Below are 27681 nucleotides of genomic sequence, written 5' to 3'. Positions count from 1 at the left end.
TTAATGAAAATTAATAATCTTGGTTTAACAATTCTATAATTTTTGGGCATTACATTTCTCCCCCTCTTAGATCTGAGTTCGTCCTCGAACTCTCAAGAAATCAATTCAGCTATACGAGAAGAAATGTGTACTAGAGTTAAACTCGAACTCAACTCTCTGATTCCAGTCTGGAACAAGAATTCATGAAGTATCCTATCATAATATTTCTTAAACCAACTCTGACCGAATCAATCTTGCCATGCTGGTTATACAACATCTGTATAAACCAATTACAGTTCAGTAACCAATACCAACAGTCATTGTTCAACCTGTTTATCCCAATCAAGGATATATTCAATCTTCCACTCTCAATACCAAGCATCATCATCTGATGTTGGTTTATCAAATCTGTCATTTCTGAGTTATCTTTATTCCTGTCTGAATCTTCTTTATACGGACTCTGTAGCACTTACTATACAATGTGTCATCTATAACAATCTCCGTACTCTTTGGAAAGCTATCACCACACAATCACCCATAAGGTAACAAAACTTTATGTCAACTAGTGCTAGCATCCAGCACTACCACTCTCTGGATATCTTCCAATATCTGGCTAGTACATTCTGACTGTCTGTCAATCTCTCTAACTACCTGCCAATCTGTAATAAATCTGCACAAGAGAGCTTATGATATAGTTTATCATAAGTACAACTCCATCAAAATCACAATCTGATATCATCTTATTCAATATTCTAATCTATCTGATTATTTCTTTGACATCGATCTATGTCATCTAGTTCTGTTTGTACGTAATCTGGTACAAACTGATAGATATAGATTGAGAAATCTGTCAATCATAATCATATCATATCAAAGTCTAAGGAAAAGGGCTGTAATGTCATTACGAAAACCATATAAATGTACTCCCATTCTATTCAGAAATATACAAATTCTGTAATAATCTTCTGATTTCTATCTTTCTGTCTTCTTCTGTTAGCAATTCAGACTTGTCAGTACAATTTCTGCCAACATTTCTGTACCCATTCTGTTATAACCGATCTAATCTGTTTATATCACGACTGTCTGTTCGAATATCATACATTCTCAACTATCTGAATGAAAACTGAATCCACTACTATGCGGTTCTGACACTATCTGTGAGTTCAGATTCGAACTATCCTGTATAAACAAATCAGTGAATAACATAAATTAAGTAAGAAATACCTACCTGGTATTCAGCTCTGACTATCAATATCAAAATCTGTAAACAATTCTGAAACATTTTGATATCATAAAATAATCAGTCCCATTCAACACAAAATCACAGATCTGCTAATTCTGATTAATGTTCTGTTCTGATTAGCAAAATACAATTCTGAACCCTCTGATTCCTGAACTGATATATACTCAACTGGTTACAATAAACTGTACCAACACTGATTCACAATAACAGTAATATTACATCAGATTCAGAATAGAAAGAACCGATACAGATCTAGTGAATCTAAGAAAACTCATAAAATAACAAAATCGAGCAACTATAATTTCTGGCTATCTGACCACTCCTCATACTGCCCAGATCAACTGCTCTATCTCATCTGCAAATAGAATATGCTCTCAAACAATATCAGATGTCTCAAATACTGATTTAGAGCAATCACCATATGCAAGCAGATATAACAAGCATAGCTCTTCAAAATACCTCTGAACACCCAAAATCTGTCAATCTATAAACAGAATTGAAGTATCTTCGAAAGAAATACTCAATCAACTGTGATTCTCAGCCAATATTCTAATCTGTCAATTCTTTCAACTCATTCTGTATCTTCAATATTATTTTGTACTGAATTCTAATCAAATAAACAGTACCTGATCTCGATTCAGTTCTAATATAAAGCAAATCTGCAATCTTATCTAAAAATCATCAGTCAACTCATACCTCATTGGCAAATCTGCCAATGCCAGGCTCGATTCCAGTACATCTACTGAATACATAAGCATACCATCTGTTCCTTTCGGTATAAATTGAGTCATAGACAATCTAAATATTACAGGAGTTCTAACTCTAGAATCTTCTCGTGAAATCTTCACGCATCAGCCATATCTGGTCTAAATCTTATACTCGAGTTCTGTACTTGTTTAGCATATTATTATCAATAATGCAATCAAATCTGAAACGCAAGTACATCCTAATCTAACTCGATCTCATTCTTATCTTATTGTAGTTTATGATATTTCACAGAACTCTCTGATATCTATCTTTCTTTTCCCAGAATACAGGAATCAATACTACAGTACAACCAGACTTAACAGGTACAGCATATATCAATGCAGTTCTTTCAAAGATACTCATAATGAATGCATTAGTATACATCAATACATATGCAACATAATCATAGAGTAACAGTACCTGTCACTATATCATCAAGTGTCTCCTGGGGCTGTTCTTCGATCACCATATCCAGATGTTCCTGCTCCCTAAAATCTTCGGGAACCTCTCTGAGGACAAACTCTAGCAAAGTGCCCCGGCTGTCGACAGATACGACAACTACCAGTAACTCCCTAGCATAGCTCCGTGGAATGTCTTCCTCCGCAAGTGCTGCAATACACGCCAACATAACTCGGGCTAGAACCACTGGACATAGAAGAACCACTTCCCAACTTCTTAAAATGCTTCTTTCGAGATTTCAGCGCATCTTGCTTCCCACTCGTACCACCGTGATCATATCGAAGAGGGGATTGCTGTGTCTGGGGTTGCTTCACACACAACCTTGTCAATTGTCTAATCAGACTCGCCTCCGCTCTCTTTGCTCTACTCAAGATATCAGCGAAATGATAAGGTCGTTGCAAATTCATAAATGCAACTACCTCTGAGTTTAACCCTCTGATGAACTGATTTCCTATAGCTTCATCATTTCCAGCTAGATGAGGAGCAAAACGCATTAGAGTCGAGAATTTAGCAATATATTCATCAATATTTAGCTGTCCTTGGCTCAAATTCTCAAACTCCAATTTCTTGTCCTCTCGATACGAAGCTGAGAAAAATATTCGATAAAATTCAGTTCTGAATATTTCCCACGACATCACTGTACCTCTCTGTGCCCACATTCTTGTACTGGTAATCCACCAACTCCTGGCGGCTTCTCGTAACTGGTAAGGCACCATTTTAACCCTCTGTTCATCTGTACAGTCAAGTAACTCGAACAAAATTTCTATATCATCAAACCAGTTCTGACAATCTTCAGATGTCTCGGTACCACTTAGAATCGGCGGCTGTAATAACTCAAATTCTTTCATCTTTTCTTCTAACTGAGTTTCGAATGCATTCATCTGTTCAGAAGAAGTACTGCCCTTTTCTGAAATTCTTCTAGACGGTATATCTGATAATCAAACAGATTAGTACATAATCTATACAATCTGTCTCAGCCCTCCTCTGATCATCTACCTCTGATCCAGACTCGGTTCAGATTCAGGCTTAATATTTACATGCTGCAATCGACTCAGATAACAAACAACATGTAATAGGGAAAGCAATAAATCATGCTAGCACTCATAATGTAAATCAACATTGTAATCAATCTCATGCTAGCACACACATGCAAGGAAAGAAATTCAATCTACCCCGCTCATTCTCTTCTATCTCAGTCTAAAAGAATCTATCAACTCTGACTATCTCAATCTAAAGGATCTATCGCTCTGATAATCTAAGTCTAAAGGAACTATCAGCTCTGATACCACCTGTTGTGGGGACCCGGACGCTGATCTTTCTCATTACTCATTATTGGGATTTAATTATCAGTTCTGATAAACAGGGTCTAAAAATTTTTTTTTTAATATGTAGCTGCGGAAGGTAATGGAATCTAAACAATATACATTTCTGTATAAAAACTACAGTTCAGTAGAAAAGTACAATACTGTACAACCTAAGTCTAAGGTTCAATTACTAAATTCAAGTAATAAACCAAGTCTGCTACAAGTCCGGAATCACCACGCTAACTCGTCTTCTCTCATCGTCATCTCGACCCTGATCCAGCCCCATCTGTTGTCATGCACACATACAAAACAAGACAACAGCCGGATAACTCCGGTGAGAATAAATCCCAGTATAAAACATGGTAAGCATGTATAGAAACAATCTAAATCATAAAACATGCTATCATGTTCATATTCAAAAGTAATAGATTTCATAATCTATGAAGTCAAATCAAAATAAGCATGCAACTCAATTCAGATAAACATGCAATTCAACTCAATTCAGATAAACATGCTATCATGACTGAAAGCAATAACCATGGGTTTCATAATCTATGAAACCACATCTCTAAACACATGCAGTTCTAGTCAAATCATGTCTAGACTCGACTAGACTATAACTCTAGGGATCCCGGGGTGAATAAGACGTCACTGTCTGTCACCTACCCTACCAATCGAGGTGCTGTACGTCTTATTCCTAGACTTCGGCCTGATCTGTATTCACGTCTACACTAGGGGCGGTGATCTTCCCCTAAGATGTGATATCGCCGAACGTCTAGAAGTCTGGATGATCTCGCAGACTTTCCTATCTTAATGCATGGATACAAAATCTGTAAGCAAGCATAATCATCTGAACATGATTTGCATACAAGTTCTATAAGCAAATCGATCTATAACAAACATAATCATATCAAGATATGCATAAACAAGAATATAGTATGTGATTTATTGGGCAACTCAAGGATGATCTCGATTGAGTTGTTTCTTCCCGAATATCACATGAATTATACCTTTGTCGTCCCTGTCTGAGGAAGACGAAGTCTCGAAGTTCAGTCTGTCCATATCCGATCTGACATGACAATATAAATACACTGTATCAATGTGTAACTCAAAACACAATCTGTTCTGATCAATACTCAACTCAGTACAAAATCTGATCAATATTTGAACAAAATACAATCTGAGTCGTATCAATAATATCCCAATATAATCTAAATCATATCTGAATCTGATTAATCTGTTCCAGCATATGAATATCTAACAAATACATCTTCAGAGATGCTGAAATACAAAACACCGACATACGATATTCTTTCTTTGATCTGACTTCACATATCTACTGAATAATCTATCCAGACATACAAGAATAATCATCTATTCATTCTTCAATCAAGAACAATACAAATCTAGTGTTTAATCTAAATCAATATCTTCTGAAAATCATAACAATTACAGAAACAGTCTGTTCTTTAATCTGTCTTCAATTCTACATTGTCTACGGTAGTAGAAACACCATATCTGAATCCCATGCAATTCTAGCAACATCATATTTTCAAAACACTGCAAAACGTAATAAAACTTACGTCCTTGTGTAGCTCTAGTCGAGAGGAACACGCTGCTGCGTTCAGCTTCGAATTCTAATACACGGATTTCTCACAAAAGGCGTAAGGATATTTCTCTCCAAAGCCTCACCCCTTTTTCTGAATTTTCTGAGGTAAACAACGTGTCCTTCGTCTATATATACTGCATGCAAAAGCTGGGAAACGTGGCTTATTTCTTCATGCAACACGCATGACCGCGGGTGCGGTGAGCGTAGCAGCGCGGGTGCGCTCAAGCGGTGGTCTATATCCAAAATGTTCGAAGCCAAGACCGCGGGTGCGCTGCCTACAAGACCGCGGGTGCGGTGTCATCAGCGCGGGTGCGCTCCATCTAATACCGCAGGTGCGGTGTGGCTACGGGCTTTGCACTACATTTTCTGCACACGCACCGCGGGGGCGGTCGTGCTAGCACCGCGGGTGCGATTGTGCAAACTTCTAAATTCTAGTTTTCTGATCATGCCACACCTGGTTTCTCAAGTCTTTCCTTCCCTCATTGCATGTCATGCATTCTCATATCTTCCGAGTCTCCCGTTAATGAAAATTAATAATCTTGGTTTAACAATTCTATAATTTTCGGGCATTACACTCTCAATCTCGTTTTTCTCTCTTAGAACAAGGGTTTCCTCCATTTTCTTTCATTTCCTACCTTTGATTCTTGGATTTAGTTGGAGTTTTGAGTTGAGATCGAAGTTCTTGGTTGCTCTAGGAAGCTAAGGTAAGCTTTTGGTTGTGTTATCTCTTGGTTTTGGAGAAGAGATGTTATAGGTTTGATGTATTTGTTAGTTTAAGGGATTATTTGACTTGGATTCTTGGATATGGAGTTGATGTTGGTGTTGTTTATGGATTATTGTTGTAGGTGGTGTACCAAGAGTTAGATTCAAGGTGTTATTGTTGTTTGTAAGTGGAATTTCATCCCTTGTGCTCACATGATTATATATGTATTGTGTTCAAAGGTTTTATTGTGTTATTCCCTTCAATTGATTCTTGATTATGTATTGATTCCATTGCTATGTATATTGGGGACATTTTTATGTCTCATATTATTCAAAAGGGAATACAAAGAGTATAGACTTCAAAGTGATTGATTAAATGCCAAGAGAGAGTTCAAATGTTTTATTGGATTGATAGATACATAGTCAGAGATTGCATGCAATTAGTTGATCAACGACCATAGGCTTATATCCCTCAGAGTTATCGGTTTATATCGGTTGGGATACGAGCACCACAGACAGAGTTACTATTGATATCAATCCAACCAGAGTAAAGATAAATACCATCTCATTGTTATTGCTATTGCTATGATATTAATGTTTCAGAGTTGATGGTATTCAATGTTTTAAAGCCATGTTTTACAGAGTATGCTATGTTCATTGCTATGTAAGAGTTCCACTTGCTGAGTTTTATACTCATTTCAGTTATTTTCATGTGATGCAGTTAAGAGTGACGGGCCAGGACGTTGACTGTGGATGGGAGTCATATGCATACGAAGATTGGAAGGAAGTAATTTGTTTTGCAAGCAATATTTTTGGACATGATCATTAAAATGATGTTTTGTATTTTGATGTATCATTTAGTTGATCATGTTAATACTTTTGATGATATATGGAAATGTATTTTGAAACTCCTTCCATTTGCAAGAAAATTTTAAATTCCGCTGTATTTTTAATTGTAATGGGTCAGGGTGTCACATTTAGTGGTATCATAGCACCGTTCTTCGAACCAATGCATATGACTTCGTCTACTTTCGACTGTCCGGGTATGTTTTCTTTGCATCTATTCATTGTTATCTATTGATTGATGTCTTTTGTGAGCACATTGTAGAGTATGCCACCTAAGAGGAAAGCTGTAGAGGGTGAGGATAGTTCTTCCTCGAGAGTTTTCGACGAGTTCGGCAAGTTGCTTAAGGAGCAGGCCAAAGTCCATAGTGAGCAGATTCAGCAGCTGCTTCGATTGCAAGGAACAGGACATGGTAGAGGCCAAGTGAGAGGCCAAGTAGCTCAGGCAGTTGGCACTGATGCCGTCTTTTCTGCTTTCAAGAGAATGGATCCACAAGAATTCGCAGGTAGCACTGATCCTTTAGTTGCTGTGGAGTGGATCAAGGCACTTGAAGCAATCTTCGACCATCTCCAGTACGAAGACAAAGACAGGATCAGCTGTGCAGTATTCATGTTGGTAAAGGCTGCACGTATCTGGTGGAATGCCACTAAGGTTGGTGTCGATGTTTCAGCTTTGAAGTGGTCAGAGTTCACTGATTTGTTCTATGACAAGTATTTCCCAGATGCACTTCGAGCTAGGAAGGTTACGGAGTTCTTGGAGCTTCGACAGGGGAGCTTGAACGTTGATGAGTACATTCTCAAGTTTGAAGAGGGTTGTCTATTTGCTCCGTAAATTGCTTCGAACGACAAAGACAAAGGTGCTCACTTTATTCGAGGCCTTCGTGCAGAGATCAGGAGGGATATTAACATGTCCAAGGCCGTGACTTTCAAAGAGATCGTGTCGAAGGCGTTGTTGGCCGAGCAAGACGAGAAAGATATCGCTAGAGAGAGTCAGGAGAGGCATCAAGCTATTGCTCAGAGAGGCCAGAGTTCGAATCAGAGAGGCAAGGATCGTTTCAAAGGGAAGGGCAAGATAGAATCGAGTCCTAGACCACCGTCAGTTCCAGTTGATCCTGAGAAGCCACTGTGTCCTAAGTCCAGCAGACATCACCGAGGAGAGTGCAGATTTGGCACTCATAGTTGTTATCGTTGTGGCACTGCAGGCCACATTGCTAAAGATTGTCCCAGGGGAGCGAGCAAGGATAGAGTGCAGGGTCATATCTTTTCGATGACCAAAGAAGGTATAAACCATGATTCTTCTGTGATCTCTAGCACTATTTTGATTTCAGGCAGAGTAGCTACGACTTTGATTGATACTGGTGCTACTCATTCTTTTATGTCTGAATTGTTTTTGAGATCTTTGGGTATAGTTCCTTCTGTTCTTCCCCTCCAGCTTAATGTTGTTTTGCCTTCGGGGGACGTGTTGAGCCCGACGTCTATTGTTTTTGCGTGCCCTGTTCGTATAGAGGAGCGAGTTGTTTTTGCTGATTTGATTGTTATCCCTATGGTTGCCTTTGATGTTATTCTTGGCATGGATTGGCTGACGACCTATCGTGCTGTTATTGATTGCGTTGCTAAGACGGTGACCTTTGCAGATGATGGCATTAAGGGAGGAGTGCTCGCCAGTGCAGGTACTTCACTGGTCCTTCCTTTTATTTCTTGTCTTCAGGCTGAGAAGTTGATGTGTAGAGGTTGTGATGTATTTCTGGCTTCGATTGTGGATGTGGATAGAATGATTAAGTTGATTATTGATGATATCGATGTTGTGAGGGAGTTTTCCGATGTGTTTGAGGATGATGTGCCGGGTTTTCCGCCGGACAGAGACGTTGAGTTTGTTATTGATCTAGCTCCAGGTACGGTTCCTATTTCTAAGGCTCCGTACCGGATGGCCCCTACTGAGATGAAGGAGTTGAAGACGCAGTTGCAGGATCTTTTGGACAAGGGTTTTATTCGTCCGAGTTCTTCGCCTTGGGGAGCTCCGGTTCTTTTCGTTAAGAAGAAGGCTGGGTCTTTGCGGCTGTGTATCGACTATAGGGAGCTCAACAAAGTGACGATCAAGAATAAGTATTCGTTGCCACGGATAGATGATATATTTGACCAACTTCAGGGTGCCACTGTATTTTCGAAGATTGATCTTCGGTCTGGCTACTATCAGTTGAAGGTTAGGGAGTCAGATATCCCTAAGACAGCGTTCCGGACCAGGTACGGTCATTATGAGTTTCTTGTGATGTCTTTTGGTCTGACCAATGCTCCTTCGGTCTTCATGGATCTGATGAACCGTGTGTTCAAGCCGTATTTGGATAGCTTCGTCATTGTCTTCATCGACGACATCTTGATCTATTCCAAGACCAGAGAGCTTCATGCAGAGCATCTCAGAGTTGTTCTCCGATTGTTGAGAGAGAAGAGGTTGTTTGCCAAGTTGAAGAAGTGTGAGTTTTGGTTGGATCGGATTTTTTTTCTAGGCCATGTTGTTTCGAAGGATGGTATAGCTGTTGATCCTACGAAGATTGAGGCGATTCAGAAGTGGCCTATTCCTACTACTGTTTCAGAGGTACGCAGTTTTCTTGGTTTGGCGGGTTATTATCGTCGCTTTATTTCAGATTTCTCCAAGATTGCCTTGCCATTGACCAATTTGACGAGGAAGACTGTGAAGTTCGAGTGGTCCATTGATTGCCAGAGTGCATTTCAAGAGTTGAAGAATAAGTTGACGACAGCTCCTGTTCTTTCATTGCCCAGTGGTTCTGAGGATTTCGTTGTGTTTACCGATGCATCGAAGAAAGGCCTTGGCGCAGTGCTGATGCAACGAGGTAAGGTTATCGCCTATGCTTCTCGCCAGTTGAAAGAATATGAGAAGAATTATCCGAAGCACGATTTGGAGCTGGCAGCTGTGGTTTTCGCCTTGAAAATTTTGAGACATTACTTATATGGCGAAAAGTGTGAGATCTTCACACACCACAAGAGTTTGAAGTATTAGTTCTCGCAGAAAGAGCTCAATATGCGGCAGAGGAGGTGGTTAGAGCTTGTCAAAGATTATGATGTGACTATCAGTTACCACCCAGGGAAAGCGAATGTTGTAGCAGATGCTTTGAGCCGTAAGTCGAGTTCTTCCTTGAGTTCTTTGATTCAGCGACCATTGTTGATGGACTTGCAGAGAGAGGAGATTTCTTTGGTAGTTCTGGGGACCATTGCTCGCTTTTCAGCGTTGGTTATTCGGGCTACATTGACGGACAGGATCCGTAGAGAGCAGACTGTTGATGTTCAATTGACAGAGTTGAGAGCTAGAGCAGAGGAGAGAGGTAACTCAGAGTTTGCGATGAATGGTGATGGTTTGGTGACTTTCAGAGGCCGTATTTGTGTTCCCGTTGGTGATGATATTCGGCGAGACTTCTTGACAGAGGCTCATACCGCGCCATATTCGATACATCCAGGCAGCACCAAAATGTATCAGGATCTTCGTCGACTCTATTGGTGGCCAGGTATGAAGAAAGACATTGCCGTGTTTATTTCTCAGTGCCTAACTTGTCAGCAGGTGAAGATTGAGCACCAGAGACCTGCTGGGACATTGTTGTCATTGCTGATTCCTCAGTGGAAGTGGGAGCATATTACGATGGATTTCGTGACTGGTCTTCCTAGGACGCAGAAGGGTTTCAATTCCATTTGGGTTATCGTTGATCGATTGACCAAGTCAGCGCACTTTCTTCCAATCAAGATGACGTATTCCATGAACCAGTATGCCGAGGATTATATAGCAGAGATTTTTAGACTTCACGGTGTCCCTGTGTCTATCGTGTCTGATCGTGACCCTAGATTTACTTCAGAGTTTTGGAAGAGTTTGCACAGAGCTATGGATTCACGGTTAGCATTCAGTACAGCTTATCACCCTCAGAGCGACGGATCAGTCAGAGAGAGTCATCCAGATTCTAGAGGATATGCCCAGAGCTTGTACTATTGATTATTCTGGTAGCTGGGATTCTAAATTGCCTCTTGTTGAGTTCACGTACAATAACAGTTACTAAGCGACGATTGGGATGGCACCGTATGAGGCACTTTATGGCAGGAAGTGTAGATCGCCCTTGTATTGGGATGAGGTTGGTGAGAGGAAGATGTTGGGACCAGAGTTGGTCCAACAGACGGCCGATATTGTTGCTGTTATCCGTGAGAGCATGAAGACTGCTCAGTCGAGACAGAAGAGCTATGCAGATGTTCGTCATAGACCTTTGCAGTTTGAGGTTGGCGACCATGTGTTCTTGAAGATTGCACCTCTCAAGGGTGTGATGCGATTTGGCAGGAAGGGTAAGTTGAGTTCGAGATTTATTGGCCCCTTTGAGATCTTGGACAGAGTTGGTGATAGAGCCTACAGGTTAGCCCTACCGCCAGATCTTGACAGAGTCCACAATGTTTTTCGCGTATCGATGCTCAGGAAGTATGTTGCGAATCCTTCCCATGTTCTTCGCCACGAGCCATTGGACTTGACGCCGAATTTGACGTACCAAGAGATTCCGGTTCAGATTCTGGATCGCAAAGTCAGAGTTTTGAGGAACAAAGAGATCGGCATCGTTAAAGTCCTTTGGAGGAATCATTTGATCGAAGAGGCTACGTGGGAACCGGAGGATGAGATGAGAGAGAAGTATCCTGAGTTCTTCGTGCAGTGACGTCAATTTCGAGGACGAAATTCCTCTAAGGAGGGGAGATTGTAATAGCCGAGCCCGGTGTACGGTACGGTTTAAGTTTTGTATGTTTATTTGGGTTATTTGATTAGATGATTAGATTTGTGATTATGGGCCATAGTATTGTTGGTTATTATTATTTTGAGGTGTAGTTGTTGTTGGTTGTTCGTTTCAGCGTTTCGGATCGATTTTGGTTGCATTGTTTTGTTTATTGGCCGTGACCATAGTGCACCCGCGCTCATAGTTGGACCGCCCCTGCGGTCGACTGTTCATGATTTTTGAGTTGGAGAGCCGTGGCATCACCGCACCCGCGGTGGTGTTGAGACCGCACCCGCGGTAGAGACCGCACCCGTGGTGTGTGCAGCGCCGCACCCGCGGTCCGAGTATTTCAGAAATTGGTGGAGTGTCGTGAGCATGGCGCACCCGCGGTGCTTGTTTGAGCGCACCCGCGGTCATGCATTATTGAGGTATGGGCGAGATATTTAGTACCTTTTTGGATGAGTTGACTTCATTCTCACATTTCCCTTTCCTCTCAATCTCGTTTTTCTCTCTTAGAACAAGGGTTTCCTCCATTTTCTTTCATTTCCTACCTTTGATTCTTGGATTTAGCTGGAGTTTCGAGTTGAGATCGAAGTTCTTGGTTGCTCTAGGAAGCTAAGGTAAGCTTTTGGTTGTGTTATCTCTTGGTTTTGGAGAAGAGATGTTATAGGTTTGATGTATTTGTTAGTTTAAGGGATTATTTGACTTGGATTCTTGGATATGGAGTTGATGTTGGTGTTGTTTATGGATTATTGTTGTAGGTGGTGTACCAAGAGTTAGATTCAAGGTGTTATTGTGGTTTGTAAGTGGAATTTCATCCCTTGTGCTCACATGATTATATATGTATTGTGTTCAAAGGTTTTATTGTGTTATTCCCTTCAATTGATTCTTGATTATGTATTGATTCCATTGCTATGTATATTGGGGACATTTTTATGTCTCATATTATTGAAAAGGGAATACAAAGAGTATAGACTTCAAAGTGATTGATTAAATGCCAAGAGAGAGTTTCAAATGTTTTATTGGATTGATAGATACATAGTCAGAGATTGCAAGCAATTAATTGATCAACGACCATAGGCTTATATCCCTCAGAGTTATCGGTTTATATCGATTGGGATACGAGCACCACAGACAGAGTTACTATTGATATCAATCCAACCAGAGTAAAGATAAATACCATCTCATTGTTATTGCTATTGCTATGATATTAATGTTTCAGAGTTGATGGTATTCAATGTTTTAAAGCCATGTTTTACAGAGTATGCTATGTTCATTGCTATGTAAGAGTTCCACTTGCTGAGTTTTATACTCATTTCAGTTATTTTCATGTGATGCAGTTAAGAGTGACGGGCCAGGACGTTGACTGTGGATGGGAGTCATATGCATACGAAGATTGGAAGGAAGTAATTTGTTTTGCAAGCAATATTTTTGGACATGATCATTAAAATGATGTTTTGTATTTTGATGTATCATTTAGTTGATCATGTTAATACTTTTGATGATATATGGAAATGTATTTTGAAACTCCTTCCATTTGCAAGAAAATTTTAAATTCCGCTGTATTTTTAATTGTAACGGGTCAGGGTGTCACATAGGTCACTACATTTTCGAACAAATACATGATTTTCAGCATAATATTTGAGTGAATGATGAGAAAAATGAGAATACATGTGTGGCTTGATGATTTTATGCTAGAAAACTTGAAGATGCATCCGTAGCATGAATACCAGAGGAGCGGGGAAGGGTTTTCTAATAAAAATATTTTTTCCTTTTTCAGCCCTCGATCGCATCTCGAATAACCTTTAAAATTACAGTTTCATGTATTGTAACAATAAACCCTACTTTTAAACATGTAATCATGCATAACATAATTAATTCATGCCATTAAAACCATTTAATTAGTCATTTTTCATTTTCCTATATTTCCATGCAGTTGGATTACGTCATCTTATTTGTGGACCTTACAAAGACTCACCTTGCCTCGGTTAGGCTAGGCTTTAAGGGTTTTCACCATAACTCGGCTCAGGAGCTCTAATTTGCCCGATGAATTATCAAGTTCTTGGTTGAGCTTCAACCTCTCTTAAGATGACCTTTGTTCGGTTGTCTATTCAAGTTCTTGTCCGAGCTCCCAAAGATTAGTCTACCTATCTCAAGATGACCTTTATTTTGTTATCAATTCAAGTGCTTGGTCGAGCTCCTAGAGCTAGGTAGACCTATCTGAGGATGACCATTATTTTGTTATCTATTCAAATGTTTGGTCGAGCTCTCAAACCCCACCAACCACTCTCGAGATGATCTTTATTTCTTTATCTATTCAAGTGCATTGCCGAGGTCCTATAGCTCGACCGACCTCTCTTAGGATGACCTTTATTTTGTTATATTATTCAAGTTATTGCCCGAGCTCCCGACAGACCTCTCTCAATATGACCTCTATTTGGTTATTATTGATTAGGTGCTTGGACGATCTACTAGAGCTCAGCCTACTTATCTCAAGACAGCCTATATTTGGATATTTATTATGTTTTATGCCGAGCCCCAAGAGCCACCTATAACCTCATTTGTAATCCAAGTAACAACAAAAACGAGAAAAGTATGGTAAAATTATGTTCTCCAGGAGCTCATTACACTTAAAAAAATCAATTTACAAACTTTTACATGTCTGGGGGAGATCTTCTAATATATTTCTTATGCTAAGGAAATCCACTGAGATCCCCTCAGGAGGATAGCCTTTAGCATTGAACTGAAACACATTGCCATCGAAACCCACGTCAAGGAAGCCAAGGGCCTTGTCCCAAATTATCACCTCGAACTCCTCCAACTTTGGGAATGTCTCGTTGAAGGCCTCGGCGCCTTTGCCCAACTCGGCTCGGCTGAGTTAACGTCCGGATGAATGAACTAGGGTCAGCTCATCCCTGGCAGTCTAGGTCTACTCCTTGGAAACTTCCAATCGAACCTCAGCTACCCACAACTTTTTTTTAGCTTCAGGAGCTCAGCTTCAAAACGCTGGCGCATATCAGAATCCCGCCTCTTCACGTTGGCTGACTCCTTCTCCAGAGCTGAGGTGAGATCAACCATTTTTTGCTCCAGTTCAATTGAGGTGGCCCCAAAGGCCCTAAAATCCTTCTAAAATCGCTTTTGAAAGTTAATGGATGGACTGGAGGGTGACCACGGCAATCAGAAAATCAGCTTGAAAAAATGTGGGATGGTTGGGGGGGTTAGTAAGAATCTCGCATAAATGTATAAGAAGAGCGCCTGAGAGAAATTACCTCAACATTGACACTATTGGACCTCATGGTGAGCTCGGACCAACTCAGACCATGAATGAAGTCTTCATAAGGATGATAGGTAACGTCCCTAAGCACGACTCCTACAAGAAAGGTAAGCCCGACCCCTATGATGCGAAGGTCATCCATGTACATATCATAGAGGTTAGAGTGGCAGCGGAGGAATCATGAGTGTTCATTCGACCTCACCTGCCGAAGGGGCAAGATATTAGTTTTGAAAGGCACGGCTTCCCTGCTGCTAGCAGGCTGACCTTGGGGCGAGGGGTCTCATAATCTCGTCGTATCCTAGAAGAGGTGTCTTGGGGACTTCCTCCATGCTGACCTCTTCCGCCATATCTTGGGACTTGCCCTTGTCGTGACTAGCGGAGATGGCCTTCTATTTCCTCCTAGCATTAGCCCTTTTAATGAGAGCATTCATAACTTTGTTATATGTGACAAGAGAAAGCTGTGTCAATAAAAAACGAAGTAAGAAAAAAAAAACAGGGGCCGAACAAAACTCCATACCCTCGTTGCCCTTGGGTGGCGACTTTGGCCTAGCTGAGCCCATAATAGCTCCAGAGATCCTCAGCCAAGAGGGATGGAATATGATAGCACCGACCCCTGATGGCCTCAAAGGACCCGACAAAAGAGAGGCTCTTGCAGATACCTGGAGGAGGATCGGGGAGAGCAACTTGCCATTGGGATCTGATGTCCCACGGGTCAGGGCGCTTGACAAAAAAGTGGTTATTTTCAGTATTTGTTAGAACTTGCGGTACCCTCAAAAACTGACAGATAAGTCGATATGAGAAGTATAAAAGGCCTTCTTCAGACATCGTACGAAGATAAAAATGAGAGGAAAAAAATAATCGACCTCAAAGCCTAGGACATTATAAAGAACTAAAAAATTACACAAGGTACGAAAAGTCTTGGGGGTAAATTGACTGAGGTGGATCTGAAAGAATTGATTGAGCTGCTGAAAAAAGGAGGGGAAATCGGAGTCCACCCTCCAACTGATCTTTGTAGAAGATGTAATATCACGTAGGGGGAGTGTGAGTTCTCTCCTCAGAGTGAGGAAATGCAAACTTATAATCATGAGGAGCATGAGAGAGAGCTCGGAGTTGGTCATCGTCCGAGGCTCAAACCAAGGATCACTCAACCTAACTTGCCCCTCGACGTGATAGATATCAAGCTTGTTCCACACCGGGCCTTCATTACCAGGAGAGAGGCGTTAACTAGGCCCCTTGGTCTCAAGACGCTTCCCTGACCCTCTAGTGACATCCGCTCAAAAATTGTATTTGATCCACCTCGCGAAAAACCTCCTCGGAGGACCTGAAACGTCTGCTTAATCGTTTTCTTAAAATGTACTAGAATTTTTTTTTCCTCCTTAATCTCCATAATTAAAAATATACATATATATAAATACTTTAAAATATCTTGTCACCATTTTAAAAATAAACATCCAACTGTCATTTAAAAATCCAATAGAAAATATTTTAAAGCATAAATTCGTCAAACGTTTTACAAACCTAAAAATATTATTTGAAAAGTATAGCTCATACTATAACCTCTCAAAAATCTCTCATACAACAGTGAAAGATATTTGTACTTAAAATATCGTTTTCATGAAGACGCGTAAACTTCAAACATAAACATTTTTGTAAACATTTTCATGATGCATAAACTTTAAAAACATTTCTTGATCATTTTTCATAAATATTTTCATAAACATATTCGTATCATCCTCAACATATTCATAGTCATATTATCATCAATATATACGTATTCTTTTTTTCTTTCGTTGAATTCAGATCGTTAATTGTGACTTTCGTGTTCATCTACGTCTACGTCTACGTCTACGTGTTGGGCGATGGATCCATTTACATGTAACCACAATACTGGGCGACGGGGACACCAGCAACACTCTCAACGGTCAACTGGGCATTGGCCTTACGTATTAACATATCATCGTATACATATACATATTCATATCCGTATCCAAGGAAACACGATCATCGGGCTCCCACTAAGACCATAACCCTCATTAAATTTCCAACATATCATTGTGTTAGTCACAATTACTTCACTTCCTTCAACGTTTCATATTCTCATCATTTTATAAAAATTTAAACATTTAATATCATTTTCCTTTTAAAAACAAGCATGCAACATATCTTTTAACGTTATCTTTTTGTTATAAAAATCCATAATCGTTTAAAATAACATTTTAACATATAAAAATCAATAAATGTTTAAAATAACATTTTAACATATTAAATCATAAACATTAAAAATCAACATTTTAACATCATAAAAATTCATAAACATCTAAAATAATCACATTAACATGTAAAAGAGCATTCAGGACACTGCCATGACGTTTACTAATTTTTAGGTGTAAAATGACTGTTTTACCCCTGGACGTAAATTTTCCCATTTTTGACATTTTCTTAATTTCATTGACTCTAACAAGTCCAAAATAATTATTTAAGCCAACATGAATTTTCTCATATTTTTATTTAGCTTAAATCGATTACTTTTAAATTAATCTTTAAATGTTATTAATGCGTTTTAATCCCGAATTAAACCAAACCTTGATATAAAACTCCAAAATTAAAAACTTAGACATCTAATAATTATTTAAGCTTAAAATTAATTTTTCATAATTTTATAAAGCCTACAACTAGGCGTTTTAATTAATTCATTAATTACTGTTTCGTGAGGCGATAAAATCCCGATTAAATCTAAAACTCATTATTTTGATCCCAAATTTTTAACATAACCTTTTTACGATTTATTCTACCCTTTCAAGTCATGAGCCGCATCCGTGGACCCATGGATTTAATTTTAGCCTTTTAATTTTTGTTTTTGACACCTTATCGAACACACCGAGCCATCTCCTAATTTACTCGAGCCACGCCCGAGCTACCTTGAACCAAAACCTAGCCAACCCACCTAGGCACCCTATTGAACCTTTATAACCCATTGTACCAGAACCTAAGCTCCAAAAACGAAGCAACACATGAGCTGCAGAAACAGCTCCAAAAACACACCTAGGCACCCATGAGCCAAACTCGTTTTTCCCTGAGTCAAGCTTGAACCCTCTTGATCCAACCTTGACCCAAATCCCCTATGGACCCTACTGGACCCTTAGAACCTAAGGACTCGACCCCAGCCCCTGAAACCGAAGCTACACCAGTTGGTGCAAGCAGCAGCCGTTAAAACCCACATGAACATGGACCCTACGTTTCTGTTTCTAAGACCAAGCCAACCCACCCAGGCCCTGATCCATCACCTCTACCACCCTTCTAGAACCCTGAGGACCTAGCCTAGCCCAGCCCAATCCCCCTAGACGAGCCCCTTCTCCCTAAACCAGCTTCTGAAACCTGCACAGCCCCCTTGCTCTCTCTTGGGTGGAGTCCTTGTTGGCAAGGACTCCTCCCAGCCCCTGGTTTTCGAGTCCTAGCATGGCTAGGACTCTTACCCTAACCCCTCACGGACCATAGCCAAGCCCTGGTCCCAACTGAACCCAAGCCCAGTAGCCAATCTGATAGGATCGATTAAGTATCAAGAGTATTTAGAAGGGGGGTTGAATAAACACTCTCAATTAAAACTGATTTTTTCGAATTTTGAGTTCAGTTTGGTGACAAACTGATTCTCGGAATCTTTTTGGTCAATGACAATCAGTTAAACTAAAGTAGTTGCGGAAAGTAACTGACTGAAAGATAGAATACGAAACTGAAAGAAAATACACAAGAATTGTTTCTGGATGTTCAGAGATTTCAATTACTCCTACGTCAGCCCTTCTATCTCAAGGATACGATTTCCACTAAAATACTTTGATCGAATACAAGATTTGTACTGATACACTTCAGTTTGGACTTATCACTGCCAAAAGCTGAAACTCTTAGTATTACAAAATGTTCTTAGTGCGTAACTGATCTTAGCACTATCAAATTTAACGATTATTAAAAAGTGCTAGTGAGCTCAAATTGTAGCCTTAACTGCTACGAATAAATCAAGTAAGAGTGAGCTAAGATTTTGACAGAGTAACAGCAAGCTTTGAATAGAGAGTGATCTTCGTCTTCTCTTCAGTTGTTCTTCTGTCATATTTATAAGCTTCCCTTTCAACGGTAACTTTGAATCTTTGTATCCGTTGATTGCCACTTCGTTATTCCTTGGTCATTGTTTGCTTCATTTATTGTAATGCGGCATCTGAATTGCTTTAGCCGAAATGCGTTGTTCTAATCTGTATTGATTGAAGTGCGGCTTTTTGCATTCAGTTGCAGTCTTCTATGTCTCTTTGTCGATTGAATGTTCTTTCTCGAGACATGTTAGTTGAGGGATCGGCTGAATGTATTATCTGTTGGTTGACGTGTTTCAGATTTGCTGGTGAGAAGAATAACTGAATTGTGTTTCAGTTGCGTAGATTAGTTTACTAGATTCAGTTGCTGAGTTCAGTTTTCTTGATCAGTTGTTGAGTTCAGTTTACTCGATCAGTTGGCTCGTATTTTCAGTTGGTTCATATTTTTTCAAATGCCGGAATTTAGTTTCCAACAATTTTCCCCTTTATGGTGTTTGACAAAACTAAGTAAATAATAACTGAACGTTTGAACTCATTGTAGATAAAATAAGAGATTGATCTACTGAATAATGGACTACACAAATCTGTAGAGATTTTTCTTCAACGAGAAGATTTCTTTTGTTGTTCTAGAATCTCTTTGATCTCTTCCCCCTTTTTGTTAAACAAATCCATCTGCACAGATAATCTTCAAACGTCAGTGGAAATAATTTTTACATCTGAGGAGATACTTGAGACATCAGATTGTAAAGAAGTCTGCAGCAAATCCATTTTATTAGAAACAGAAGTTTCCAATCGCTCAACTCGTCGACTGATTATATCCTGAGTTGTAAAGAGACTTTGAGCTAGACTTTTTTTATTCTTCATCTCATCCACAGTTCGGGTGAGAGACTCCATGTTTTCTTGAATGGATTTCAGTTTTGTTGAATCAAATTCAATTGAAGAATCCAGTTTGACAGTATGAGAAAATTTTGCGGATTGAATTTTCTTGATTTCAGTAATCATCTGCTGCATATTGTGCTGCATATTATGGATTTCTTCAAGAACAAGATCCATTTATGTGGATTGAGGAGGAGGTGATTGATCAGATGTTCTTGGTTTATGTGAGACTTGATCAAAGACCACCATGGTCCTATCAGATAGTATCGTGTCAGAAACAGTCTGTGTTGGAACATCTGTTTCAGTGACTGCTACTGTGGGGACCCGGACGCTAATTCGTGTCTTAATCACTACTAATGTCAATTATAACAATTAAGAAAAAGTGGGACTAAAAATTTTCTTTTTAAATTAAAAATGCGGAAACGGAATGTGATCTATTTGATATACATATCAACATCAAGGTAAAAAATATGTACTACATTTATCTATCTCGACTAGGTTCAACGACTATACATCAAGTGCTGAATCCTACTCTGCTTCTGGGCCCGGATCTCCACGCTAACTATAATCTCTCATCCTCTTCTTGATCCTGTCCCACCTGTTGTAAAGCACACATACAAACAAGACAACAGCCGGATAACTCCGGTGAGAATTACATTCCCGGTATAAATCATGTATACATGCATTTCATATAAACAAATATAAAAGCATGAAATAAATAGTCATAACATGTATCAAAATCAGAAACATGAATAAATACAAACTCTGAATCACACTCCGTGATTCTTAGACTCAGACTCGACTCATCCTAATCTAGGGATCCCGATCGGAATAAGAACATACACCCACCTACACTCCCGATCGGGGTGGTGGTATGTTCTTATTCACGGACTTTGGCTTTTTCCATATCGAACACCAGTAATAGAAGAAACTCCAATTCTATCCACTCCGATATAGCCAAACGTCCGGTGTCTTGGCGAATCAGCCACAGACTGGGCCTATCGACCCTGGTGTCTATATCGAACATCAGTAATAGAAGAAACTCCAATTCTATCCACTTCGATATAGCCAAACCTCGGTGACAATGTGCAATGGGCTAGTGACGATTCCATCACAATCAGGCCCCTCTGCCACGAGATCAAATGTATACGACTAGGCACATCCGCCTATGACTCAATATATAAAATGTCTATAAATCCATAGACCAAAGATATCAATCACATTCAATTGCAAATAACAATGCAATAACATAAAGTATGTGATTTTGGGAAACTCGAGTCGAATCCAACTCGAGTTGTGCAATCACGCATCAACATCAATTTATACCTTTGTCTTCGCGGTCTGACGAAGTCGAAGTCTCGAATTCCAATCTATCCATACCCAGATGTCCTATTGTAGTTGTCTTCGCTAGGAACACAATACTGTACTCGGACTCAAATTGGGGCGGTTGGATCTCACAAAATCACAACTATAAACTTCGAAGGAAATTTGAAATCCCCTATCATTCTTCCGTTTTCTCGCTGAAATCGCATTTGTTTATATCCACTATGCATGCCAAGTACATGTGGCTCGATCTGCATGTTGCACGTCTCGCGCATATGCGCGACCTACCTCGGCGCATATGCACGAGACACCAAGTCTCGGCACGTGCGTCTCGGCAGCATCTCGCGCATATGTGCACCCCATCGTCGCGCATATGCGCGAGACCTACTGTCTCGGCACGCTGTAGCTCGCGCATATGCGCTCCTCACTTCTCGCGCATGTTCGCGGCTCACGTCGCGCATGTGCGCGCAATGTCCTGTTCCAGCTCCTTGGCTACTGGACACCTCGCGCATATGCACGCCCTCACGCCGCGCATATGCGCGGGGTCTTCTGCCAAATCCGCGCATGTGTGCGCATCAGATCGCGCATGTGCACGAATGGCGTCTCCTTCGAACATATTTCGCGTCTTTTCTCGTCTTTCCCGGTCTAATCATTTCCGTCTATAATCACATCAATTAATCACTAAATCATTTCAGATTAATTTCAGGTTACGGTAATCAATATTTCGGGCCTTACATTTCTCCCCCCCTAAGATTCGATTTCGTCCTCGAAATCACAGACAATCAAATCAGATAAAGAAAGAAAGTATGATAGAGGTTAATCAGAAAACTCATTGCACTGAAACAATTCTGAAATCTCAGTCTCATATCAAATTCGGTCTTTCAAATAGTCTCTATGATACCCTCACGGCTTTACTGTATTTTCAGCAGCAGAATAGTCTTCATTCTAGATTATTTTTCTTTCATGGATCTCTAACTCCGATCTTGAATAATAACTCATGAAGTATAATCTCATAATACTACTCGAAATAATTGTTGATAGAATTAATCTCACAATACTGGTTATACAGCCTCCGTATATACCAATTAACAGCTCATAACAAATCAATACTATCATCCAATCAAGCTAATAATTTCAATCAGGGTTATCTTCAATCTTCAACCTCAAATATCAACAGTCATCATCCGACGTTGACATATTCAATCTATTTATTCTGAGCTGTCTTTATTCTCTTCTGAATCAGTTTCAATTTCTTTTTCATATCTCTGATCCCATCAAATCCAATTTCAGGTATCACCGAGATATAATCCCCATACAAGGAAATTTGCAGTTCTCACGGTACAATGCTTCGAATGATGCTATCTCAATACCTATTTGATAGCTATCGTTATACGATAATTTACAAGTGAAAATAAATCATGTCAACTAGTGCTAAAATCCAGCACTACAGTTCCTGGATATTCTCCAGTATCAAGATAGTTCGCTCCGACTATCCGTTGATCTATAAACGATAAGTGAAAGATATTATTATATATTCAGCCAAAGTAAAAAATCAACCGAAAATCGTGGTATGATAAAATCCATTTTGGCATTCAGTGCAATCTGTCCACCTTTCTGACATACAACTCAGTCGTCTGATCATGTCTGTACATCTTCCTGTACCAAATAACATCTACAAATACAGTATTACATACCTGAGATTTTGATCGACACACTGTTCTGACTATCGATATCAAACTTTGAACATTCTGATCTACTTTCTAAGCTACTTAACTCTCAAAATCAATTCTGATTCCACCAGCACAGTAATAAGTTTCAACGATTCACTATCTGTTTCAATTATTCATTCAAAACAACTGAAATTTCAAATCAAATTCACAACATCAGTCATAGATAATAGCCTGCTAAACTCATAGAACTGCAAATATCTGACATTGATATCAATCCCGGCCAACTGATCACAGCCTCAATGTACTCAGCTCAACAGATATATCGTCTTCAGATGTCACATACTCTGAATACAATTTGTCTCAGTCAAGATTCACATCTCAATAGTTATGTATAACATATCTCAATTCTCAAAATATTCAATACAATTATCTGATATTCAACAAAATCAGTCGTATTCTTCAAATATATCAGAATATCACCGTTAACACAAGCATAGAATCATCAAAATATTTCTGTATACAGAGTTTATCAACTTTTAAACATAGTTGATATATCATCAAAGAGAACTACTCAATCAGATGTAACTCTCGGCCAGTAATCTTCAAACTGATTTTCAATTCTTTCAGTTCTATCGGTGTCATTCTGTATGAAGTTCTAAAGAAAAGAAACTGTACCTGGAATCAAGTCAAGGCGGACATCAATCTCCCTGACTGAAGGCAAACCCGAAATATCATTTGAAAACAATAGCAACACTCATGCCATTGGCAAATCAGCCAAACATAAATTCAATTTCAGTAAATCAACTGAATACATAAGGAGTCCCTCCGCTTCTTCCGATAATCCTCGAGTCATAGAGAATACGGGAATCAAAGGAATTCTAAATCCAGAATCCTTACCGCATAATGTTAATCCTTCGGCCATGTTAGGTCCGAATCTTACCATCTTCTGGGATCGGTCTGTAATGGTTATGTGCTTGGTCAACATATCATTATTCATAATGTAGTCACAATCCGACAATACACGTACACATCAGCTAATTCAATTTCATTCTCATCTTACTGCAGCATACGATGTCTCACAGAATTCACTGATATAAAAACTCTTCCACAAAAGGTAAAAAGATAACAACTACCGCAGATACAGACTCAACAGATAAAGCATACATCAATGCAATTCATTCAGAAATCATGTATAAAAAGTACGAGAATCTCCCAATACATATGCAACAAAAATATAAAAGAACAGATACCTTTCACTACATCATCAAGTGCATCATGGATCTGTTCCTCGGTCACTACCACCAGCCGCTTCTGCTCCCGGGAATCTTCGGGGACCTCTCTGTGCACATACTCTTGCAAAATGTCTGGATCGTTTGCAGATATGGCAACTACCAAATACTCCTTGGCATTTCTCAGTGGGTTGTCTCCCTCCGCAGGTACTGCAATAAACTCCGGTATAATTCTGACTCAAAATACTGGAGCTAGAAAGACTGCTGCCTAACTTCTTAAACTGCTTCTTTGAGCTTTCAAATAGTCTTTCTTTTCACCACTACTAGTACTAGTCTCAGGTCCGAGAAGAGGTTGTTGTGGTCTCAATGCTAGAGGCACAAACGAAGCTCCTTTCTGTCTTGTCAGACTGGCTTCGGCTCTCTTGGCCCTAATCAGAGCATCAACAAAACTATATGGTCGGCCTGTATTTACTAATGTCAATATCTCAGGATTCAATCCCTTAACAAACTGATCAGTCACAGCTTCATCATTCCCAACCAGTGAGGAGCAAAACGTAGCAAGGTAGAAAATTGAGCAACATATTCTTCAATACTTAGCTGACCCTGTTTCAAACTTTCAAACTCTACCCTCTTATCTTCTTGGTACGAACTTGGGAAAAATATTCGATAGAACTCAATTTTGAAGATCTTCAACGTAATCACCATACCACAACGTTCCAAGGCTTCTTTGTGCAATCCACCAACTCCTTGCGACTTCCTGTAACTGATGTCCAATCAGTTTAACTCTACGTTCATCTGGGTACTCAAGTGAATCAAATAGTATCTCTATATCATCCATCCAACTCTCACAATCACTCGTCGTCTCGATACCCCTAAAAATCGGCGGTTGTAATGACTGAAACCTCATCAACTGTGTTTCCATCAGATTTTTTGACACATCCATCTGATTAGTCGAAGTACTACCTCGTTCTGTAATTCTTCGAGGAGGAATATATGATGATCACAATAGTCAACAATCATATGAGACAAATCCGTCTCAGTCCCCTTTCTGATCAGCTTACCTCTGATCAAGAATGGGTTCCGATTCATTTCCAAATAATACACATTACCAAATCAACTCAGATATTCAGGTAACATGTATTTTCAAAAAAAAAAGTAAACACATATTGCAACATTAGCATATTCAATGCAATTCAACATTATAATAAATCACATGCTAGCAATCACATGCAAGGAAAGAAAATTCATTCTACCCCGCTCACTCGCTTCTATCTCAGTCTCAAAACCCTACAGTTCTGGACCTATTGCATTGATACCACCTGTTGGGGGGACCCGGACGCTAATTCGTGTCTTAATCACTACAAATGTCAATTATAACAATTAAGAAAAAGTGTGACTAAAAATTTTCTTTTTAAATTAAAAATGCGGAAATGGAATGTGATCTATCTGATATACATATCAACATCAAGGTACAAAATATGTACTACATTTATCTATCTCGACTATGTTCAACGACTATACATCAAGTGCTGAATCCTACTCTGCTTCTGGGCCTGGATCTCCACGCTAACTATAATCTCTCATCCTCTTCATGATCCTGTCCCACCTGTTGTCAAGCACACATACATACAAGACAACAGCCAGATAACTCCGGTGAGAATTACATTCCCAGTATAAATCATGTATACATGCATTTCATATAAACAAATATAAAATCATGAAATAAATAGTCATAACATGTATCAAAATCAGAAACATGAATCAATACAAACTCTGAATCACACTCCGTGATTCTTAGACTCGGACTCGACTCATGCTAATCTAGGGATCCCGATCGGAATAAGAACATACACCCACCTACACTCCCGATCGGGGTGGTGGTATGTTCTTATTCACGGACTTTGGCTTTTTCCATATCGAACACCAGTAATAGAAGAAACTCCAATTCTATCCACTCCGATATAGCCAAACGTCCGGTGTCTTGGCGAATCAGCCACAGACTGGGCCTATCGACCCTGGTGTCTATATCGAACATCAGTAATAGAAGAAACTCCAATTCTATCCACTTCGATATAGCCAAACCTCGGTGACAATGTGCAATGGGCTTGTAGTAGCCCGAATTCCAAATTGGGTAATTAACGGATTAATGGTGATTAAGAAGGTTTAATGTGTAATTTTTGACCGTGGTCATGATCGGACGGACCGAAGATGGTTCGGTAGCACCGAAGAGTTCAGACGATCCGAAGTGGGTTCGGTAGATCCGATCATGAGGTGTCAAGAGTTGATCGACACGTCAGTTTGCATGCAAGTTCGGATGATCCGAAGTGTAGGTTCGGTGGATCCGATCATGAGGTGTCAAGAGTCGATGGACACGTGGGAGTTCGGACGTTCCGAAGTGGGTTCGGTGGATCCGAACATAGCCTATAAATAGTGCTCGGATTTCCTCATTTTGGATTGTCAATTCTTGAAGTTGTGTCTCATTCTGAGAAGTTTGGAAGGTTTCTAGGGTTAGTTTGTCGGTCGAGCGTTAGCCAAGAGCTGCCAGGATTAGTAGCGTAGTGACGCCTGAGTTACGAGGCAATCGACATCAAAGGGCTGTCGACGGACGAAGGTAAACCCTAAACCTTTGGTAGTACTGGTTTTGCTAGTCGAGTATGGTAGTATTGTTCATTGGGTATGCTTTTGATGCGTAGGCTTGTTCTAGACCTGATTAGCGGTGTTGCGTAAGGCTAGGCTTGCTGTGATAGAGGTACGAAAGTACTATCCGAGATATCCTGGTCGAGTATACATCCTTATATGTGTTGCATGATTATGTGGTGCATTGATATATGTCATATGATGCATGCTATTATGTCACGTTTTATGATGCATGTTGCATTTCATGTTGAGCCGTATCTCCTTCGAGATAGCCTTTACTGTTGAGCTGTATCTCTTTCGAGATAAGCTATATCTTGTGGGGCCGCTCAGCCCTGTCTTGTCTTGTGGACGCATGGACACCGAGAGTACACAGTGGCCGACGGGTCCGGAGGGCTTCGGTGATCCGGGACATTTTAGGTCCACGTCTGTTCTTGTAGTGGATGCAGTGACCCAGAGGAGTACCGCGCGGCACTATCCACTTGGCGCCTCTAGACTGAGCATTTTGAGATCCTTTGTTACTCCTGTTTCTTGACTACCCTGGTATCATATCATAGCATGTGCATTTCATATAGGTTTGTATACTCATGCTTTTGTACTGGGCGTTCTTATCGCTCACGTCCTCAGTTTTGTTTATCTTGGACACCCCATTCCCACGGGGCAGGCCTCAGGTTGGATGGCTCAGGAAGAGCAGGAGGAGGACAGTGAGTGGCTTGTTGGTTTAGTTTTCAGTACTATTCTTTTCGATATGGTTGTACCGAATATATATTTTGAGTTGTTCTGATTTCGATTGGGTTGTATAACTACTGTCGTTGGCCATATTTCCGCTGTTATCTCTGATTATTATTAATTAAGTTAATTGCATGCTTAGTTCTTCATTAGTAGGTGATTCTGGAACGGGTCACTACAGGGCTAGTGACAATTCCATCACAATCAAGCCCCTCTGCCACGAGATCAAATGTATACGACTA

This window comes from Primulina eburnea, chromosome 11, assembly GCF_022965805.1.
Source record: "Primulina eburnea isolate SZY01 chromosome 11, ASM2296580v1, whole genome shotgun sequence".
Lineage (NCBI taxonomy): Eukaryota > Viridiplantae > Streptophyta > Magnoliopsida > Lamiales > Gesneriaceae > Primulina > Primulina eburnea.
This window is presented reverse-complemented; position numbering follows the sequence as displayed.